The sequence below is a fragment of the Triticum aestivum genome, chromosome 1B, assembly GCF_018294505.1.
Source record: "Triticum aestivum cultivar Chinese Spring chromosome 1B, IWGSC CS RefSeq v2.1, whole genome shotgun sequence".
In the NCBI taxonomy this organism is placed as follows: Eukaryota; Viridiplantae; Streptophyta; class Magnoliopsida; order Poales; family Poaceae; genus Triticum; species Triticum aestivum.
In genome coordinates this window covers 180018857-180036279 of record NC_057795.1, presented here as the reverse complement: position 1 = coordinate 180036279, position 17423 = coordinate 180018857, and positions in this window count along the sequence as shown.

Here is a 17423-nt window from a genome sequence, read left to right as displayed (position 1 = left end):
ATCTACAAGATGATCTTTGTATGGTACAGATCTGATTTGTTGGCAATCTTCGTGCATCGTGCCCTTGCATCATGGCTCGGTCCAACGTGAACCGACATTTCCTACCCCACAATGACTCGTGTTACGAGGCAGTTTTATTGGCACGCCCCGTCAAGGCAGAGAGCGTGTCCCTTTTGTTACGGGATTTTCCATCAATATGAGCGTGCGTGACCCCAGGACAGTTGTTGTTATTACCCCGTGTGTTTTTAGATAAGCCTCAAACGGTCACACCAGGGACTCTTGATATTCACCCTCTTTATAAATGGGTCGAGACCTATGCCTCTTTTTTCACCTTCATCGCGCCTTCTCGCACCTCGAGTTCTAACACTCAAAACCTAAGCTCCTCCCCTCTGGAATCCTCCAATATGTCCGGATCTGACCCTCAAGGCCGGTGGGTGGCCTCCTCGATTGAAGAGAAGGACATTGCAAAGCTTAGGGAGGTCGGATACTTGACCGCATATATCCAGCACATGCTTCCTGCTCCAGGGCAGGTCATCCCTACGCCAGAGCTCAATGAGTGTGTCGTTTTCGTCCCACACTTCCTCCGCGGTTTGGGTTTCACCCTCAATCCTTCCGTGAGGGGGCTCATGTTCTATTATGGGTTGGATTTTCATGACCTGGCTCCGGACGCCATCCTTCATATCTCGTCGTTCATTATTGTGTGCGAGGCTTTTCTCCACATCACCCCGCACTTCGGCTTATGGCTCAAGACCTTTAATGTGAAGCCGAAGATGATCGGGGGGCGACATGTGGAGTGCGGAGGTGTCATAATAAGCAGAAACACTGACGCCCCATGGCCGGAGGGTGCTTTTCCAGAAGTATCTGATGTATGGCAACGGAGGTGGTTTTATGTCACGGCTCCCAGAGGCACAAAGTGGGCTGCCGCCCCTGAGTTTTGTTCGGGCCCTCCGTCATAGTTGGCGTCTTGGACAGACATAGGGCGGAATTGGGGACCCACTAGTGATATACAAGTACTACAGAATCGCATCCGGGAGCTTCTTGCAAGGGACGTTAATCTCGTCAGCATAGTGCAAGTGATGTTGATCCGGCGGATGTTGCCGTGCCAACGCCGGCCTCTCCGGATGTGGGAGTTCAATCCGGAGGGTCCGCGGACCATCAAGCATTTCTTCGGCCTGAAGCTCGAATAGATGTGCAAATTATTCTTCGGACAGAAAGTGATGTGTCCGAACACCACCGAAGATGCGGGCCTAAGCTCCAATCGCCTAGACACTCGAGTAACTAGCCTTGATACCGGACACCCCATTTTGTATTTATCATGATTGTTTATTCCGAAAATAATCCGCGTCCAGGAAAGGCTCAGCAAGGCAAAGAGAATCAGGTGTCCGGCGCCACTTCCTGAAGGCTCGCCCGCTCCTACCATGGCCAAGATGCTTGACCGAGTACTCAGCAGGATGCCCTCGGGGAAAGGCGAGGGGAGGGCTGAAAAATCCGAACCCCACACGCTACGCATCCGAACCGAGGGAGTTGCTACCTCCCCCAAGGAGGATAGTCGGGGAGGAGAGGTCGAGGCCTCCTCCCCGCGCGGGAAGAAGAGGGCCGCCTCCGAAGATTTGGAGGCAGAGATGCCCAAATTGGGTAACAAGGCATCCCCAGGGGGCCTTGCCCCGACAGGCACCCTCACCGCACCATGCCCTCCAATGGGCCAGCCCTCCACCGAGCTGTAAGTCCATCTACAATCCGAAAGTACTGCATTTCTTCCTCGGTCAGTAACCAGGATTCAAATTTTTGCAGTCCGGCCAGCAGCTCCTCTCGACAGGATTCGTCTTCGGGGGACCTTCCTCCGAAGATGATGGATAGCGAGACCCCACCCCCTTCTCTGAATCATGAAGCGGGCGACACCGAGGTGTCGTCATGGAGCAGTCCGGGTCTGCCTAATCCGGCAGTCAATTCGTCAGCCGCCCTGCGCCCAGAGCACTTGGCTACAACGGGGGGTGATGGGAGGAGTCCGGCGCAGTTCGATGTCCGGCCGGACGTACTAGCAGGCCTGCTGGAGCGAGCTGCGCTCTCGGAGGAGCACCGCTCATTAATGAGCGCGGTGCTTAAGAAGAGTGCATCCGCTACGAGCGGTTTGAATGAAGCATTCACAAGCCTGCTCAGAGGCTTTGAGGTATGTAATGGATAATCCACCGTTTCTTTAATTGTGAGGCACGCGCTAGGTGTGCTCCATATAGACAGTAGCCCCTGAGACTCTGGTTGCCCGCCTTAGGCGGCAAACGGGGGATCATAAACCAAAGATTTATGTTGTAAATATGTGTAGGTACCTGTGGGTCCGGCCGCCGGCCCGTCCATTGAAGTGGCCGAACTGACGAGGCAAATTGGTTCGGTTGATGCCGATATCACTCTGATGAATAAGCGACTGGATAAATCGCAAGTTATGTGCCATGTCTCCCATTGCATAGGAAAATATTAAGGTGGCACATATTAACATAATTTGTTCGGACTGCAGATGGTGCTGCTGCCGTGGAGGCCCTGAGGGCGGAACTTTCTCTAGCCAAGGAACAAGCTCGGGTGAGCAATGCGGCTGCCCTAAAGGCGGCCGAGGAATTGAGAGCCGAGCAGGCTGCTCATCGCCGAAGCGAGGAAAAGATAGCTGAAATGGCTATCGAGTTAAAAAATGCCGCTGACCGGTATGAGCTCCTAAAAAAGGAGCATGAGAATAAATCGGCTGACCTGAGCAAGGCACTTAATGCCGCCAAGGAAATACGGACCGAGCTCAGAAGTGCGCGGGAGGAGCTTCAACAGGCCGGTAAGATCGCGGCTGGAGGCTCTTATTTGCTGCGGACGAAGTTCTTCAATCCGAAGTATGCTCCCCTGGATGGACGTTGGAGCTCGCCAAATGCGTACGCGGACCTGGCGAAGAGTACGGCTGATGCTGTGGAGTTCTTCAAAGATCAGTGTGAGAAGGAGGTGGAGAAGCTTTTCTGGTCACAGTTCAATGCTCCCACTCGCCCGCTGCCGTTAAGTGATAGGATGGCTGCTGTAGCGGAGCTTCACAGGCTGTCTGATCTTGTAATGCGGTCTGTAATAGACCATCTTTGGCCGAAGGGGCCTAAGCCGGACAGTTATTTTGGTTTGGTGCAACAGTTCCTTGGGGCCGTGCCTCGGATCGATGCCATGAGGAGGTCAGCATGCATAGAGGGTGCGCGGATGGCCCTTGCTCGCGTTAACGTATTGGACGGATATGGATGCCACTATGGTCGCGTCTCAGGATCCGGTTGGGGGCCAATATCCGGCCGAGCACTACTTGGCGTAGGTCACGGAGGGTGCCTGCCTGATAGAGGCGCAGTGCCCGAAGAATTTCCTCTTCGAGTGATGATTCAAATCATTGTAAAAACATTTTGATTAGAAGGTTATATTTGTAATTTTTGTCTGAAAATATGACTGTGTCCTCTGTGCGGCCATTTATATATATATATATATATATATATATATATATATATGTGTGTGTGTGTGTGTGTGTGTGTGTGTGTGTGTGTGTGTGTGTGTGTGTCTGTGTGTGTGTGTGTGTGTGTGTGTGTGTAATCCGAAAGATAGCAGTCGTTGGCTTCAGCCCCCAAGCATACAATGCGGGGGTGTTCACGAAAAATGTGCTTGATCACTCTTTATCCAATGTCTTGGTCCGGCAAGGAGGTGATCGTACGTCGAACTAGGCAACTGGACTATATAGCTGTAACTGTAGGGTTTCGTAGTAATTTCAAAAATTTTCCTACGCGCACATAGGATCATGTGATGCATAGCAACGAGGGGAGAGTGTTGTCTACGTACCCAACGCAGACCGACTGCGGAAGCGATGACACGACGTAGAGGAAGTAGTCGTACGTCTTCACGATCCAACCGATCAAGCACCGAAACTACGGCACCTCCGAGTTCGAGCACACGTTCAGCTCGATGACTATCCCCGGACTCCGATCCAGCAAAGTGTCGGGGAAGAGTTCCGTCAGCACGACGGCGTGGTGACGATCTTGATGAACTACAGCAGCAGGGCTTCGCCTAAACTCCGCTACAGTATTATCGAGGAATATGGTGGCAGGGGGCACCGCACACGGCTAAGGAATCGATCACGAGGATCAACTTGTGTCCACTTGTGTGTTTAGAGGTGCCCCTGCCTCCGTATATAAAGGAGGAGAGGAGGGGAGGCTGGCCGGCCAAAGAGGGAGGCGCAGGAGAGTCCTACTCCCACTGGGAGTAGGATTCCTCCTCCAATCCTAGTCCAACTAGGATTCCTCGGAGGGGAAGGGAGAGAGGGGGGCCGGCCACCTTCTCCTAGTCCTAATAGGACTAGGGGAGGGGGAAGAGGCGCAGCCACCTTGGGCTGCCCCTTTCTCCTTTCCACTAAGGCCCATGAAGGCCCATATGGCTCCCGGGGGGTTCCGGTAACCTCCCGGTAACCCGGTAAAATCCCGATTTCACCCGGAACACTTCCGATGTCCAAACATAGGCTTCCAATATATCAATCTTTACGTCTCGACCATTTCGAGACTCCTCGTCATGTCCGTGATCACATCCGGGACTCCGAACAACCTTCGGTACATCAAAATGCATAAACTCATAATATAACTGTCATCGTAACCTTAAGCGTGCGGACCCTACGGGTTCGAGAACAATGTAGACATGACCGAGACACGTCTCTGGTCAATAACCAATAGCGGGACCTGGATGCCCATATTGGCTCCTACATATTCTACGAAGATCTTTATCGGTCAGACCGCATAACAACATACGTTGTTCCCTTTGTCATCGGTATGTTACTTGCCCGAGATTCGATCGTCGGTATCCAATACCTAGTTCAATCTCGTTACCGGCAAGTCTCTTTACTCGTTCCGTAATACATCATCTCACAACTAACATATTAGTTGTAATGCTTGCAAGGCTTATGTGATGTGTATTACCGAGAGGGCCCAGAGATACCTCTCCGACAATCGGAGTGACAAATCCTAATCTCGAAATACGCCAACCCAACATCGACCATTGGAGACACCTGTAGTACTCCTTTATAATCACCCAGTTACGTTGTGACGTTTGGTAGTACCCAAAGTGTTCCTCCGGTAAACGGGAGTTGCATAATCTCATAGTCATAGGAACATGTATAAGTCATGAAGAAAGCAATAGCAACATACTAAACGATCAGGTGCTAAGCTAATGGAATGGGTCATGTCAATCAGATCATTCAACTAATGATGTGACCTCGTTAATCAAATAACAACTCATTGTTCATGGTCAGGAAACATAACCATCTTTGATTAACGAGCTAGTCAAGTAGAGGCATACTAGTGACACTCTGTTTGTCTATGTATTCACACATGTATTATGTTTCCGGTTAATACAATTCTAGCATGAATAATAAACATTTATCATGATATAAGGAAATAAATAATAACTTTATTATTGCCTCTAGGGCATATTTCCTTCAGTCTCCCACTTGCACTAGAGTCAATAATCTAGTTCACATCGCCATGTGATTTAACAGCAATAGTTCACATCACCATGTGATTAACACCCATAGTTCACATCGCTATGTGACCAACACCCAAAGGGTTTACTAGATTCAGTAATCTAGTTCACATCGCTATGTGATTAACACCCAAGGAGTACTAAGGTGTGATCATGTTTTGCTTGTGAGAGAATCTTAGTCAACGGGTATGTCATATACAGATCCGTAAGTATTTTGCGAATTCTATGTCTACAATGCTCTGCACGGAGCTACTCTAGCTAATTGCTCCCACTTTCAATATGTATCTAGATCAAGACTTAGAGTCATCTAGATTAGTGTCAAACTTGCATCGGCGTAACCTTTTACGACGAACCTTTTTCCGTAATCGAGAAACATATCCTTATTCCACTAAGGACAATTTTGACCGCTCTCCAGTGATCTACTCCTAGATCACTATTGTACTCCCTTGCCAAACTCAGTGGTATGGCATACAATAGATCTGGTATACAGCATGGCATACTTTATAGAACCTATGACTGAGGCATAGGGAATGACTTTCATTCTCTTTCTATTTTCTGCCGTGGTCGGGCTTTGAGTCTTACTCAACTTAACACCTTGCAACACAGGCAAGAACTCCTTCTTTGACTGTTCCATTTTGAACTATTTCAAAAATTTATCAAGGTATGTATTCATTGAAAAAATCTTATCAAGCGTCTTCATCTATCTATATAGATCTTGATGCTCAATGTGTAAGCAGCTTCACCAAGGTCTTTCTTTGAAAAACTTTTATTCAAGTATCCTTTCATGCTTTGCAGAATAATTCTACATTATTTCCGATCAACAATATGTCATTCACATATACTTATCAGAAATGTTGTAGTGCTCCCACTCACTTTCTTGTAAATACAGGCTTCACTGTAAGTCTGTACAATAACTATATGCTTTGATCAACTTATCAAAGCGTATATTCCAACTCCGAGATTCTTGCACCAGTCCATAAATGGATCGCTGGAGCTTGCACACTTTGTTAGCTCCCTTTGGATCGACAAAACCTTCCGGTTGCATCATATACAACTCTTCTTCCAGAAATCCATTCAGGAATGCAGTTTTGACATCCATCTGCCAAATTTCATAATCATAAAATGCGGCAATTGCTAACATGATTCGGACAGACTTTTAAGCATCGATACGAGTAAGAAAATCTCATTGTATTCAACACCTTGAACTTTGTCAAAAACCTTTTTCGACAAGTCTAGCTTTGTAGATAGTAACACTACTATCAACGTCCGTCTTCCTCTTGAAGATCCATTTATTCTTAATGACTCACCGATCATCGGGCAAGTCAATCAAAGTCTACACTTTGTTCTCATACATGGATCATATCTCAGATTTCATGGCCTCAAGCCATTTCGTGGAATCTGGGCTCATCATTGCTTCCTCATAGTTCGTAGGTTCATCATGGTCTAGTAACATGACTTCCAGAACATGATTACCGTACCACTCTGGTGCGGATCTTACTCTGGAAGACCTACGAGGTTTGGTAGTAACTTGATCTGAAGTTTGATGATCATCATCATTAACTTCCTCACTTATTGGTGTAGGAATCACTGGAACTGATTTCTGTGATGAACTACTTTCCAATAAGGGAGAAGGTATAATTACCTCATCAAGTTCTACTCTCCTCCCACTCACTTCTTTCGAGAGAAACTCCTTCTCTGGAAAGGATCCATTTTAGCAACGAATGTCTTGCCTTCGGATCTGTGATAGAAGGTGTACCCAACAATTTCCTTTGGGTATTCTATGAAGACACACTTCTCCGATTTGGGTTCGAGCTTATCAGGATGAAACTTTTTCACATAAGCATCGCAGCCCCAAACTTTAATAAACAACAGCTTAGGTTTACTGCTAAACCATAGTTCATACAGTGTCGTCTCAACGGATTTAGATGGTGCCCTATTTTAAAACGTGAATGCAGCTGTCTCTAATGCATAACCCCAAAACGATAGTGGTAAAGAGATATCATAGATCGCACCATATCAAATAAAGTGCGGTTACGACGTTCGGACACACCATAACGATGTGGTGTTCCAGGTGGCGTGAGCTGTGAAACTATTCCACATTGTTTTAATTGAAGACCAAACTCGTAACTCAAATATTTGTCTCCGCGATCAGATCGCAGAAACTTTATTTTCTTGTTACGATGATTTTTCCACTTCACTCTGAAATTCTTTGAACCTTTCAACTATTTCAGACTTATGTTTCATCAAGTAGATATACCCATATCTGCTCAAATCATCTTGTGAAGGTCAGAAAACAACGATGCTTGCCACGAGCAACAGCACTCATTGGATCGCATACATCGGTATGTATTATTTCCAACAAGTCAGTAACTCGTTCCATTGTTCCGAAGAACGGAGTTTTAGTCATCTTGCCCAAAAGGCACGGTTCGCAAGCATCAAATGATTCATAACCAAGTGATTCCGAAAATCCATCTTTATGGAGTTTCTTCATGCGCTTTACACCGATATGACCCAAACGGCAGTGCCACAAATAAGTTGCACTATCATTATTAACTTTGCATCTTTTGGCATCAATATTATGAATATGTGTATCACTACGATCGAGATCCAATGAACCATTTTCATTGGGTGTGTAACCATATAAGGTTTTATTCATGTAAATAGAACAACAGTTTATTCTCTTACTTAAATGAATAACCGTATTGCAATAAACATGATCAAATCATATTCATGCTCAACGCAAACACCAAATAACATTTATTTAGGTTCAACACTAATCCCGAAAGAATAGGGAGTGTGCGATGATGATCATATCAATCTTGAAACTACTTTCAACACACATCATCACTTCACCCTTAACTAGTTTCTGTTTATTCTGCAACTCCCGTTTCGAGTTACTACTCTTAGCAACTGAACCAGTACCAAATACCGAGGGGTTGCTATAAACACTAGTAAAGCACACATCAAACACCTGTATATCAAATATACCCTTTTTCACTTTGCCATCCTTCTTATCCACCAAATATTTAGGGTAGTTCCGCTTCCAGTGACCATTTCCTTTGCAGTGTAAGCACTCAGTTTCAGGCTTTGGTTCAGCTTTGGGCTTCTTCGTGGGAGTGACAACTTGCTTGTCAATCTACTTGAAGTTCCCCTTTCTTTCCCTTTGCCCTTTTCTTGAAACTAGTGATCTTGTCAACCATCAACACTTGATGCTCTTTCTTGATTTCTACCTTCGTTGATTTCAACATCACGAAGAGCTCGGGAATCATTTTCATCATCCCTTGCATACTATAGTTCATCACGAAGTTCTACTAACTTGGTGATGGTGACTAGAGAATTCTGTCAATCACTATCTTATCTGGAAGATTAACTCCCACTTGATTCAAGCGATTGAAGTACCCAGACAATCTGAGCACATGCTCACTAGTTGAGCGATTCTCCTCCATCTTTTAGCTATAGAACTTGTTGGAGACTTCATATCTCTCAACTCGGGTATTTGCTTGAAATATTAACTTCAATTCCTGGAACATCTCATATGGTCCATGACGTTCAAAACGTCTTTGAAGTCCCGATTCTAAGCCGTTAAGCATGGTGCACTAAACTATCAAGTAGTCATCATATTAAGCTAGCCAGACGTTCATAACTTCTGCATCTGCTCCTGCAATAGGTCTGTCACCTAGCGGTGCATTAAGGACATAATTCTTCTGTGCAGCAATGAGGATAAACCTCAGATCACGGATCGAATCCGCATCATTGCTACTAACATTTTTCAACACAATATTCTCTAGGAACATATCAAAATAAACATATGAGAGCAACAACGCAAGCTATTGATCTACAACATAATTTGCAAAATACTACCAGGACTAAGTTCATGATAAATTTAAGTTCAATTAATCATATTACTTAAGAACTCCCACTTAGATAGACATCCCTCTAATCCTCTAAGTGATCACGTGATCCAAATCAACTAAACCATGTCCGATCATCACGTGAGATGGAGTAGTTTCATCGGTGAACATCATTATGTTGATCATATCTACTATATGATTCACGCTCGACCTTTCGGTCTCCGTGTTCCGAGGCCATATCTGCATATGCTAGGCTCGTCAAGTTTAACCTGAGTATTCTGCGTGCGCAACTGTTTTGCACCCGTTGTATTTGAACGTAGAGCCTATCACACCCGATCATCACGTGGTGTCTCAGCACGAAGAACTTTCGCAACGGTGCATACTCAGGGAGAACACTTCTTGATAATTTAGTGAGAGATCATCTTATAATGCTACCGTCAATCAAAGCAAGATAAGATGCATAAAAAGATAAACATCACATGCAATCAATATAAGTGATATGATATGGCCATCATCATCTTGTGCTTGTGATCTCCATCTCCGAAGCACCGTCATGATCACCATCGTCACCGGCGCGACACCTTGATCTCCATCGTAGCATCGTTGTCGTCTCGCCAATCTTATGCTTCCACGACTATCACTACCGTTTAGTAATAAAGTAAAGCATTACATCGCGATTGCATTGCATACAATAAAGCGACAACCATATGGCTCCTGCCAGTTGCCGATAACTCGGTTACAAAACATGATCATCTCATACAATAAAATTCAGCATCATGCCTTGACCATATCACATCACAACATGCCCTGCAAAAACAAGTTAGACGTCCTCTACTTTGTTGTTGCATGTTTTACGTGGCTGCTACGGGCTTAAGTAAGAACCAATCTCACCTACGCATCAAAACCACAACGATAGTTTGTCAAATAGACTCCGTTTTAACCTTCGCAAGGACCGGGCGTAGCCATACTTGGTTCAACTAAAGTTGGAGAGGCAGTCGCCCGCAAGCCATCTCTGTGCAAAGCACGTCGAGGGAACCGGTCTCGCGTAAGCGTACGCGTAAGGTTGGTCCGGGTCGTCTCGTCCAACAATACCGCCGAACCAAAATATGACATGCTGGTAGGCAGTATGACTTGTATCGTCCACAACTCACTTGTGTTCTACTCGTGCATATAACATCAACATCAATAACCTAGGCTCGGATGCCACTGTTGGGTTTCGTAGTAATTTCAAAAATTTCCTACGCGCACACAGGATCATGTGATGCATAGCAACGAGGGGAGAGTGTTGTCTACGTACCCAACGCAGACCGACTGCGGAAGCGATGACACGACGTAGAGGAAGTAGTCGTACGTCTTCACGATCCAACCGATCAAGCACCGAAACTACGGCACCTCCGAGTTCGAGCACACGTTCAGCTCGATGACGATCCCCGGACTCCGATCCAGCAAAGTGTCGGGGAAGAGTTCCGTCAGCACGACGGCGTGGTGACGATCTTGATGAACTACAGCAGCAGGGCTTCGCCTAAACTCCGCTACAGTATTATCGAGGAATATGGTGGCAGGGGGCACCGCACACGGCTAAGGAATCGATCACGTGGATCAACTTGTGTCAACTTGTGTGTTTAGAGGTGCCCCTGCCTCCGTATATAAAGGAGGAGAGGAGGGGAGGCTGGCCGGCCAAGAGGGAGGCGCAGGAGAGTCCTACTCCCTCTGGGAGTAGGATTCCTCCTCCAATCCTAGTCCAACTAGGATTCCTCGGAGGGGAAGGGAGAGAGGGGGGCCGGCCACCTTCTCCTAGTCCTAATAGGACTAGGGGAGGGGGAAGAGGCGCAGCCACCTTGGGCTGCCCCTTTCTCCTTTCCACTAAGGCCCATGAAGGCCCATATGGCTCCCGGGGGGTTCCGGTAACCTCCCGGTAACCCGGTAAAATCCCGATTTCACCCGGAACACTTCCGATGTCCAAACATAGGCTTCCAATATATCAATCTTTACGTCTCGACCATTTCGAGACTCCTCGTCATGTCCGTGATCACATCCGGGACTCCGAACAACCTTCGGTACATCAAAATGCATAAACTCATAATATAACTGTCATCGTAACCTTAAGCGTGCGGACCCTACGGGTTCGAGAACAATGTAGACATGACCGAGACACGTCTCTGGTCAATAACCAATAGCGGGACCTGGATGCCCATATTGGCTCCTACATATTCTACGAAGATCTTTATCGGTCAGACCGCATAACAACATACGTTGTTCCCTTTGTCATCGGTATGTTACTTGCCCGAGATTCGATCGTCGGTATCCAATACCTAGTTCAATCTCGTTACCGGCAAGTCTCTTTACTCGTTCCGTAATACATCATCTCACAACTAACATATTAGTTGTAATGCTTGCAAGGCTTATGTGATGTGTATTACCGAGAGGGCCCAGAGATACCTCTCCGACAATCGGAGTGACAAATCCTAATCTCGAAATACGCCAACCCAACATCGACCATTGGAGACACCTGTAGTACTCCTTTATAATCACCCAGTTACGTTGTGACGTTTGGTAGTACCCAAAGTGTTCCTCCGGTAAACGGGAGTTGCATAATCTCATAGTCATAGGAACATGTATAAGTCATGAAGAAAGCAATAGCAACATACTAAACGATCAGGTGCTAAGCTAATGGAATGGGTCATGTCAATCAGATCATTCAACTAATGATGTGACCTCGTTAATCAAATAACAACTCATTGTTCATGGTCAGGAAACATAACCATCTTTGATTAACGAGCTAGTCAAGTAGAGGCATACTAGTGACACTCTGTTTGTCTATGTATTCACACATGTATTATGTTTCCGGTTAATACAATTCTAGCATGAATAATAAACATTTATCATGATATAAGGAAATAAATAATAACTTTATTATTGCCTCTAGGGCATATTTCCTTCAGTAACACTTTCGCTTAGCCGCGGGATTTTAACGTTGGGGCTACTATGTAGCCCCTGGTATTTTCACATGCATCCGAATACGGGCGCGTATGTACCTGGCCGGGAAATGGCCCTTCGTTTATGCGAAGGAATCCTAGAGATTCCAGTGAGTCGTCGAGTGGTTGACCAGTCTCTCGCTGTATCATGACGATCAGTTTTCGGCTTTCTCTACTGAGGTGCTCATCCGGAATAACCAGGGCACAATCGCAGTAGTTCTCCTTTGGCCACCTTAGTCGATTATGACAGAAAGTAAGGTGGCAAACCCAGGAGCCGGGCAAACCCAACATTTGACTAAAGACATGATTCGGAGCTGATGCATATAAGGTCAAACTCGTGATGCCGAACACTCCTGAAGGTATTTGGACTTTATAACAGATGATGAGCTCAAGAATGCCCATTCATTATAAACCCTATATTTCCAGGTACGTGCGTTAATCTGTCGTGGCGAAATGCCAAAAACGGCAGTATCCTCTGTAGGTATGGAACCCATGGGATGATGAAACAACAAGTGGGAATAGAAAAGGTTTACACAGGGGCTTAATCTAAAAAGAAACATGTTGAACGGGGCCTTGCTGCACGTCTGTGCCTTTGTCTCCATTGTGCCGCATCCTGGAAGGGTATCGCGTGAACGTTGTGTGCAGAAAAGGGAATATCATAGGAGAGTGCAACGTAAGTATGCGATGGATAGTAGAAAATATAAGATGCTGGCCTGCCCATAAGGTTGAGCCGAGTGTGGACCTTAATTATTAGCCACTAGTGTCCACTATAGGATTACATATACAGTGCCCTGGTTTAATATGGGCTGCCGGACTCGTCTAACCGTGTCCGTGGTCTTAACGACCCGGTATATTTTTGTTAGAGGCCGCTTATAGTCCGGCCGTTAGGGCCGTCGCGTATTCCTCTGCGCGCGAAAAGTGTTCTGTTATTCCGCTAACGGTGATGACGCCGCGAGGACCGAGCATCTTAAGTGTAAGGTAGCCATAGTGCGGTAATGCATTGAAGCGAGCGAATGCCGTTCTCCCAAGTAGTGCTTGATAGCTGCTTCGGAAGGGTGCGATGATGAAGACTAGTTCTTTGCTTCTGGAGTTGCCTGGAGAGCCGAATGTTACATCCAGTATGATGGAGCCCCTGCTGTAGGCTTCAACGCCTGGTATCACCCCTTCAAAGGTGGTGTTGATCTTGCTGATTCTGGATGAGTCTATCCCCATCCTGTGGATAGTGTCCTCATATATTAAATTGAGACTGCTGCCGCCGTCCATGAGGACATGAGTGAGATGGTATCCGTCAATTATTGGGTCAAGCACCAAGGAGTTTGATCCTTCGCGCCGAATACTAGTTCGGCCGTCCAGACAATCGAAAGTGATCGGACAAGTCATCCAGTATTTAGGTGTGGGTACGATGGGATCTATATCGTGCGCGTCTTTATGGGCGCGTTCGTGCCTTCCCAAGGACGTGCGAGTCGTGTGGATCATGTTTACTGTTTTAACCTCTGGCGGGAATTTTTTCTGTCCCCCAGTGTTCGGCTGGCGAGGTTCATCCTTGTCTTCACTTGGTGTTTCCCTTCCCTTGTGTTCGGCGTTTAGTCTGCCAGCCTGCTTGAAGACCCAGCACTCTCTGTGCGTGTGGTTCGCAGGTTTGTCGGGGGTGCCATGAATTTGGCATAGTCTGTCCAGAACTCTGTTCAGACCGGACGGTCCCTCTTTACTGCCTTTAGGTTGCTTATTTTGCTGGTTAAGTCGAGAGCCCCTGAATCCGGCATTAACCGTTGTGTTGTCCAGTCTCTCTTCCTTGTTTTGGAGTTTGTTTTTATTACGCCATGGCTTCCCATTGCCATCCCTTATTTCGGATGTGCTGGGGTCGCTGGTGCCTTTACGGGCTAGCCAGCTATCTTCTCCCATGCAAAAGCGGGTGATAAGGCTTGTTAGGGCTGCCATTGTCCTTGGCTTTTCTTGGCTGAGGTGTCTGGCGAGCCACTCGTCATGGATGCTGTGTTTAAATGCCGCTAAGGCTTCGGCATCCGGACAGTCAATGATTTGATTCTTCTTAGTGAGGAATCTGTTCCAAAGCTTGCAGGCGGACTCTCCGGGTTGTTGGATAATGTGACTTAAATCATCAGCATCCGGAGGCCGGACATAGGTCCCTTGAAAATTGGCCCTGAAAGCGTCCTCTAGTTCATCCCAGCTCCCGATTGAATTTTCGGGGAGGCTTTTCAACCAGTGCCAAGCTGGTCCCTTAAGTTTGAGAGGAAGGTATTTGATGGCGTGGAGGTCATCCCCACGGGCCATGTGTATGTGGAGGATAAAGTCCTCGATCCAGACCCCTGGGTCTGTCGTTCCATCGTATGCCTCTATGTTTACAGGTTTAAAGCCCTGTGGGAATTCATGGTCTAGAACTTCATCAGTAAAGCACAGGGGGAGAGCAGCCCTATGTATCTGGACGCGCTGTTGCATGCCGTCGGCTATTGTTGTGTTCGGTGTTTATTCCGAACTGGTGTTTGGTTGTCATAATTGTTTTGACGACCATGGTCCCCCGCCAGGGTGTGTCCTTTAGATCCGTAAATGGACCTAGCTACGCCAGCTTTCTTCTCCAGGTGCTCACGTAGATCGTGGGCGTCTTCGGTAGCTGATTTATTGCGGTTATGAAGTGGTACCCCTGGTCTCCTAGTCGTGTTATTCTTCAGTGGAATGGCCTCGTCGTCGAATTCCGGTAGTAGCTTGCGTTTTGGGTAGCTCTTTGTATGGCGATCGTCGCCATATCTTTCTTTGGTGTCTAGCACTTTGTTCCATCTGCGATTGAGCGTTTCCTGTGCGGCTTTAAGCCATTGCTTCTGCTTCTTCAGACTTCTCGCTATGGCCATAAGCTTTCTGTGGAGGTTCTCTCGTTCCACGCATTCTTCCGGAACGATGAATGCGTCGTCGTCCGGACTATATTCTTGTCCTGGGCCGGTTTGATGAACTTGTCCTTCTGGATCGTTTTCTTAGGGCGTACGCTCTAGGCTATGTTCGACGTGACCTAGTTCATCCTGCTCCATCGCTGGTTCCATTTGGTCATTATCGCCTTCAGGGTTGACCGGAGAATCCATTCTTTTGGCGCTCTTGCTGATGTTGTTACTGTTACCGGATTTGGAACGGCGTCTACGCCGTCGCTTTGGTTTTTGCCTAGGGGTGTTATCTTCCGGATTGTCACCATTGCCTTCCTTGGGCGTATCCACCATGTATATGTCGTGTGATGATGTGGGAATCCGATACCCCGTAGATTCTGAGTCTTCTCGTGCATCGTTGTCCATACCATCGATGCCTTCGGAGTCGAATTCCATCACGTCCGTTAAGTCATCAACCGTGGCTACCAAGTGGGTGGTGGGTGGGTAACGAATTTCTTCGTCGCCTGCTTCCCACTTGAGCCTTACATAGTTCGGCCCGAAGTTCTCTATCAAAGAGAGGGTTTTAAATGAGTTTAGTATGTCTCTAAAGGGCGAATGCTAAAAGATGTCCGCCGCGGTGAACTCCATCACCGGAGCCCAACCAGGAGCGGCGGGCTCGGGGACTCGCGAACTGGAACCTACGTCCGGATATGAAACCGGGGGTCTGGAGTCACAGGTTCTCGCGGAGGTGAGACCTGTGTTCGGCTCTATCGCCAACGAGGGTACGGCCTGCGGGACAGGGACCAGCCCTCCATCCTTAGGCAACACAACATGCCCCGAATTTAGACCTGAGGCTTCTGCCGGGGTAATATCCCGAGCATCATCTGATAGCAGGTCCAAGCCATGCTTATCATGACTATCCGGCGATCCTGACACGATCTGCTCCAGATGACCGAGCGAATCGGCCCGCAGTGTGAAACCGCCGAACACGAAGATCTGTCTGGGGAGGAAAGCCTCACCCTGGATAGCGTTGAAGATGATGATTGAAGGAGCCATCAAACCTTGTGGCGACATCACAGAGGAACTCTCAATGAAAGCACCAATGTTAGTGTCAAAACCGGCGGATCTCTGGTAGGGGGTCCCGATCTGTGCGTCAAGGCTGATGGTAACAGGAAGCAAGGGACATAGATGTTTACCCAGGTTCGGGCCCTCTCGATGGAGGTAAAACCCTACTTCCTGCTTGATTAATATTGATGATATGGGTAGTACAAGAGTAGATCTACCACGAGATCGTAGAGGCTAAACCCTAAGATCTAGCCTATGATGGTATGAATGTAATTGTGATCGGCCTTCTAAGGACCAACCTCTCTGGTTTATATAGACACCGGAGAGGCTAGGGTTTACATGGAGTCGGTTACAAAGAAGGAAATATAATATTCGAATTGCCAAGCTTGCCTTCCACACCAAGGAAAGTCCCGTCCGGACACGGGCCGAAGTCTTGAGTCTTTTATCTTCACGCTTCAATAGTCCGGACGTCGTACACAGTCCAGCTGTCCGGATACCCCCTAATCCAGGACTCCCTCAATGCTATCATCAAAATAAATTTGCTCATCAAAGCTTGGGGGACAAAATATATCATACTCATCAAACATAGCTTCCCCAAGCTTGTGGCTTTGCATATCATTAGCATCATGGATATTCAAGGAATTCATACTAACAACATTGCAATCATGCTCATCATTCAAAAATTTAGTATCAAACAATCTATAGATTTCTTCTTCTAGCACTTGAGCACCATTTTGCTTTTCATCATACTCACGAAAGATATTAAAAAGACGAAACGTATGAGGCAAACTCAATTCCTTTTTTTTGTAGTTTTCTTTTATAAACTAAACTATTGATAAAACAAGAAACAAAAAGATTTGATTGCAAGATCTAAAGATATACCTTCAAGCACTCACCTCCCCGGCAACGGCGCCAGCAAAGAGCTTAGTTGACGGGGTGTGGGTGCCGCTTACCTAGCATCCCCGGCAACGGCGCCAGAAAAGAGCTTGATGTCTAGTACACAACCTTCTTCTTGTAGATGTTGTTGGGCCTGCAAGTGCACAGGTTTGTAGGACAATAGCAAATTTCCCTCAAGTGGATGACCTAAGGTTTATCCATCTGTGGGAGGCGTAAGATGAAGATGGTCTCTCTCAAGCAACCCAGCAACCAAATAACAA